Consider the following 6000-nt stretch of genomic DNA (forward strand, 5'->3'; position numbering starts at 1 on the left):
CAAGTATGTACCAGTTTGTCAACGACACACTATACAGAAGGAGACTCAACAGTGTGAAATTGAAGTGTATTTCCCGGGAAGACGGACAAGAGCTGTTGGCGGAAATACATGGAGGCATATGTGGTCACCACATTGGCGCAAGAGCACTTGCCGGCAAAGCATTCCGGCAAGGTTTCTTTTGGCCGACAGCCCTCCAGGATGCAACTGCACAGGTAACCAAGTGTGAAGCGTGCCAGTTCCATTCCAAGCAAATACACCAGCCAGCTCAAGCTCTCCAAACGATCCCTTTATCCTGGCCATTTTCGGTCTGGGGGCTCGACATCCTCGGCCCCTTTCCCCGAGCTGTCGGGGGCTTTGAGTACTTGTACGTCACAATCGACAAGTTCACAAAGTGGCCGGAAGTGGAGGCAGTGAGGAAGGTGACAGCACAGTCAGCAGTCAAGTTCTTCAGGTCAATTGTCTGCCGTTTCGGAGTCCCTAACAGGATCATCACCGACAATGGCACGCAATTCACGAGCCGCACCTTCATGCAGTATGTCCAAGATCTTGGCGCCAAGGTTTGCTTCTCTTCTGTTGCTCATCCGAGAAGCAACGGTCAAGCGGAGAGGGCAAATACTGAAGTGTTGCGTGGGCTCAAGACCAGAACTTTCGACAGGCTGCACAAGTGCGGAAAAAACTGGATCAAGGAGCTGCCGGTGGTTCTTTGGTCGATCAGGACGACGCCAAATCGAGCCACTGGCCACACACCTTTCGCTCTAGTCTATGGAGCAGAGGCAGTTCTCCCCACGGAACTCGTATACGGATCGCCTCGAGTGCTCACTTATGATGAGCTTGAGCAAGAGCAGCTGCGACAAGATGACGCGCTGCTCCTTGAGGAAGATCGTCTTCAGGCTGCTGTACGAGCTACTCGATACCAGCAAGCTTTGTGTCGCTACCATAGCCGCAAAGTTAATGCTAGAAGTCTCGAGGAAGGCGATCTTGTTCTTCGGCGCGTTCAGTCCGCCAAGAATTCCAACAAGTTGACGCCGAAGTGGGAAGGCCCTTACTGGGTGAAACGAGTCACTAGGCCTGGCACTGTCCGCCTTGAGACCGAAGATGGCTTTCCGGTGAGCAACTCCTGGAACATCGAGCATCTTCGTAAGTTTTACCCGTAAGGCGCGGTTGCCGGAACCTGTTCCGGCAACCACCTTTTGTACAAGTCTTGCCGCTGTTGCATGTAATCCTTTGTACAAAGCCGGGCGCAGACCCCGTGCATAAATAAAACTCATGTGCTCCGCATATCTTGTCAATTTCATGCTTTCTATTATTTTGCATGTGTTATCTGACACTTTGTGCAGCACTTACCCCGGTAAGCAATAACGAGCCTTAAGGCTCCATATCTTTATTTTCTCTTCTTTCTTTTTCTCAAAAGGAAGGTTCCCTCGCCCACAAGTTTGCCGGGGGGGAGGAGGAGATAATGGTATGGACCAGGCGTCGTTCAAGAAAGTATCGCCGTGCCGGGACGCAAACGACAGAAAAGCTAAGTTGCCAAAGTTTGAGCAATCAGTTTTAAATTTTTTTTAGTTATCTTCCTGGAATGACCGTGCTTTGTATGGAAAACTTGTGCGCTGAGGAACCAACTCGTAGCTAGTTGCGCCCTTACTTTGTTTCGAGTCCGCTCAACAACTTAAGTGTGCTGCGACTAGTTGCGACAAGGTTTCTTGCCAGTAATAGCACCACCAGCAGGCTGCTGATGTTCCGCACTCAGCGCTCGCGGCAAGGGTGCCCGCACCGGCAAGTTCCCTAAAAGCGTAGGGTAAAAACATACAAAGGAAGGAATCAAGTAGAGGAAATAACATAGCGAATACTGCCCAAAATAAAGTTATATTACAAGGTAACTTGTCGCGGCTCTGATAAATTGTTCTCTCAAGATGATCAGCAGCGGCAAGAAAAGAAGGAAACGGGCGGCCTAATCTACACGGGCACCATCAACCCTCCTGACCTCATTTACCTTGTCCACAATGGGTGCGACAAGGTCCTTGAGCGCTTCCAGATCAGCGCCTGCCGGCAGCTTCTTGAGGACGTTGGTGAGGTTGAGGCCTGGGTTGCGGAAGGCCACCTTCACCAACACCTTTTCTAGAACTCTCGCGCAGATCGTGCGCGACTCGTCGGCCAGCTGCTTTGGGATCCGTTCCTGGAGTTGCTAGAGGGCCGTCGCCACGCCCTTGAAGAACAAAGTGAGCTTAGCGTTGGGCTGGAGATTCTCATCGGAGGAGTACCCGAAACCCTCCATTTCCAGCTGCGCCAGCTCCTCGTCGATGACTGCGGCGATGTTGACGAGGCCCTCTGTCCAGAGCTCCACAGTCTCCCTGAAGGTGTTCTGGGTTTCGGCGGCCCTCGTCAGCAGCGCCTCGTTGGCCTTGATCTCCTCCTTCACGGCCACCTCCCGCTCCTTGGCGCCGTCCAACGTCTTGGTCAAAGTAGCCAGCTTCAACTCAAGATCAGTGTTGGAGTCCTTGGCGGCGCTCAGCTCCCTGCCCTTCTCGAGGAGACGACCCTGCAGCTTGCCATGGGCGTGGGCGTCCTTCTCGCGCTCACGCTGGAGCGCGGCAAGCTCTTCATTCCTCGCCTTGAGATCGGCCTCCAGCTGCGTCGCCTTCGTCTCCAGCTCCTCCTTGGCGGCCTCAGCGGCTGCGGCAGCATCCTTTGCCTCCTCGAGAGCCCCGCCAAGTGTTTGCTCTCGCGCAACAAGCTCCTCCTCGTAGCTGTCCAGATTGACATTCCGCTGCGTCAGCTCACCTTCCCGCGTGGACAGCTCCTCGGCGGCAAGCCGCTGTTGCTATTCAACTTCAGCCTTCTCGAGAAGGAAGGCTTTCCGCCCCTCGACGAGCTGTGCCCGCTCCTCTGCAATTGACCGGAGAGCCTCCTGATTGCGTTCCCGGAGCTCCTCCGCGCGCTTCTTATTATCTGCTCCCGCCTGCGCGGCAAGCGCTTCCCGGGATTCCACTTTGGCTTGTCGGGCGCGGTAGAGCGACACCAGTTTCCGGAGCAGCAGCTCCTCCTCAGACTCGCCGCTGCTGCTGCTCGGCTCGTCAACCAGTGTCAGCCCAGTGGAGGTGAGCACTTCTCCATCAAAGGTCTCTGCTTCAACCGGCACCCTCGAGTTTGAAGCCCAGGGGAGCTTGATGAAGACACCGTCGCCGGCCTTCAAGTAGGCGCTGGGCTGGGGCTCTTCGGAGCCTGGCGCTGCATCAGCAGCGGAGGGATCAGCGGTCGGCGTAGTGCCTTGTGCTCCTGCGGCCTCAGGGTCATCAGTGCGATCGCCGGACCCCTCGCCAGCTCCTGCGCCAGCAGCTTTGGCGGCCTCTTCGCCGGCAGGATCATCAGCGCTGGCCTCTTCTTCGGTGGCGGCGACATCGTCAGTGTTGCCGCGCGCGTTCTCCTTGCCGGTGGTCTCGGTATCCATCGGCTCCGTGGAGGGTGGATCTGAAGGCCGGAAGAGGGAGAAAAGTCAAGCAAATGTCCAAAAAAGAAAATCAGAAGAAGAACCCAAGGGAAGTTTCAGGCAAGAAGGATTACCTGTGCTGGGATCTACAGTCATGGTCTCCGCCAGCGGGGGATCGCTGGTGCTGCCCCTTGCCGGAGACTCCTCCCTTGCCGGGGACTTCTCCCTTGCTGGAGAACACTCCCTTGCCGGGGATCCTCCCTTGGCGGCGTAGTTGAAGCAGATAGCATCTCGGGGGCGGCTTCCGGTTGCTCCTGGTGAGGCTGTTCTGCTCCTACACAAATCAAGAGACAGATATCAGCAAATAAAGAGCACCCATGCGCGCCCAGCAACGGGAAGTAAACAGACACTTACGCTGGGGGCTGCGCTGGGGGCAGTTTCGGGGAGTAGTTGCCGGGTCCGGCAAGGTGGTCTCGGGCGCGCCCCCTGCTGTCGCGGTGGGCTCGTCCTCGATGACAATCACCGGAGCCTTGGCTCTCTTCGCCGCTCTCCGGGCCAGGGTCCTGAAAAGGAAGGGGTTCAGAGTAAAGCAAATCAGATGCAAGAACAAAAACAGCGAGGATTGAAGAACTACAAATAAAACAAAGAAGCTTACTCTTCTTCTTCCTCCTCGCCGGAGTGGTGGTCCGCGATGACCCCGCACCGGTTGCCGCGGCGGCGCGAGGCGCTCCCGCGGCAATAGTGCTTGTCGCAGCGGAGCGTGTCGCGTGGCGCGACGGCTGTTGACCCGTCTGCCGCCCTGCTACATCCCCGGCCTTGCGGAGACGCCTTCTTGGTGGAGCTGGGGGCTGCGCTGCGGGCTCCTCTTGCGGCAAGCTCCCTGGAGATGGTGGGCCGCTCGCACCCTCAGCGGGTTCGCTCGACTCGGGGTCACGCGCGGCAAGCTCTTCCTCGCTGTCAGGTCACTCTCGCTCAGCAAGGCTTGCCGCCTCTGCTGCCTCTGCCTCCTCCACAGCGAACCCAAACTCGCCCGCGGCAGCGGCTGCCGCCGCCTCTTCCGCCCTGGTGGCGATGCGCTGCATCTCCTCCTCGGTGGTGTTGCGGGTGAGGCTCTTCTGTTCGTCGGCGCGGACAGCCACCTCCGCCAAGCTGTCGAAGAACTACTGCACAACGTCGTCCGCAGGCTCCTGCCAAGTGGGGACGATCCCATGGGAGTCGCACTGCGGCATCATTGCACAGATGCGGTCGAGCGAAGAACTATTGCACAGCGGAACGACACCTGCCGGCAACCTGAACCATTCGGGATGCTGAGGGTCGTGCTTGAACAACTCCTTGAGCATCGCATCCAGCTCCAGCACAGTGAAATTGAAGTTGAGGCCCAGGCGCAGCCTCATGATATCCGCCGGACCCCCGAATTCCCAGGCGGGTCTCCTCCTCTCTTGCAGGGGGGCGATGCAGCGGCGAAGAAAATCCGCACCAATAGCGCCTACAGTGAGCCTGGCAAGCCTGAGACGCAAGATCTGGGTGGTGGCGATCTTCAGCTTGTCGTCGTCCGCGGCCAGGGCGCTCCAATCGCCACCACCCACTACTAGGGATTGGCGTAGGGTGGTGAATGGCTGTGGGTTCTCCTCGATGATCCAGCACCATTCTGCTCTCCACTCTTCCCATTTGCTGCGGAGCTCCCCCTCCAGATACGTCTCCTTCTTGCCGGCTCTCGAGATCCAGGCGATCCCGCCGGATAAGGGCTATCCTCTCTCGACCCGAGGCATGAAGTAGTGACGGAAGATAGCTACATTTGGGTGGACTCCGACAAAGTTTTCGCAGAGATGTGCGAAAACCGCCATGGTCAGGACAACATTGGGGGTGAAATCAAGGAGGTGGAACCCGTAGATGTTCATGATATCGCAGAAGAACTCAGAGAAGGGCGGGCAGAGCCCGCAGTAGAAGAATAGCACAAAGAAGGGGTATCCGTTTGGAGCCCGTTTCGAAGCGGCGGCAGAGAATACCTTCGTGCGCGGATGCGCTCGCGTCTCCGTCGACCAGAAGAGATAGTACCATTCCCTCAGCTCCGCTGCGGCGAGCTCAGAGGGGAAAGTTGCCCGCTCCTTTCGCAGTGCCTCAAGCCGCAGGGCCTCGGCCGATTTCACGCCCTTCCCGGTTTTCGGAGCCATGGCGAAGGAGGTGTGGGAGATCGAAGGCGTTGGTGGCGACGGCGGCGACGGGGGGCGGAGCGCTACTCTCTTTCGGCTTTGGAAGCGGAGGGAAGCGGCGGAGATTTCTGAGATTGGAACCGCAAATGGCGAAGATGGGGGAACCGCCCCTGTTTCCCCTGCTTATAAAGAGGAGGAGGCGAACGTTATGCTTTTTCCGAATAAAGAACCACCCACGATCTCTCCCACGACGCCGCATTCGACGCGTGCCGTTAAGGGAGAGCGCGGTGGATACGGAGTCAAATACGGCGTGACCCAGGCCGCGCGCGCCCGTGCCCTGTTTTGGGCCTGGCCCAACAGCGCTCGGTGTACTAGAGTAAGGGGTACCCTAGTATCCCGAACTTGTGCACGGGCAGTCGCAGCACC

This window comes from Triticum dicoccoides, chromosome 6B (assembly GCF_002162155.2).
Source record: "Triticum dicoccoides isolate Atlit2015 ecotype Zavitan chromosome 6B, WEW_v2.0, whole genome shotgun sequence".
Taxonomy (NCBI): domain Eukaryota; kingdom Viridiplantae; phylum Streptophyta; class Magnoliopsida; order Poales; family Poaceae; genus Triticum; species Triticum dicoccoides.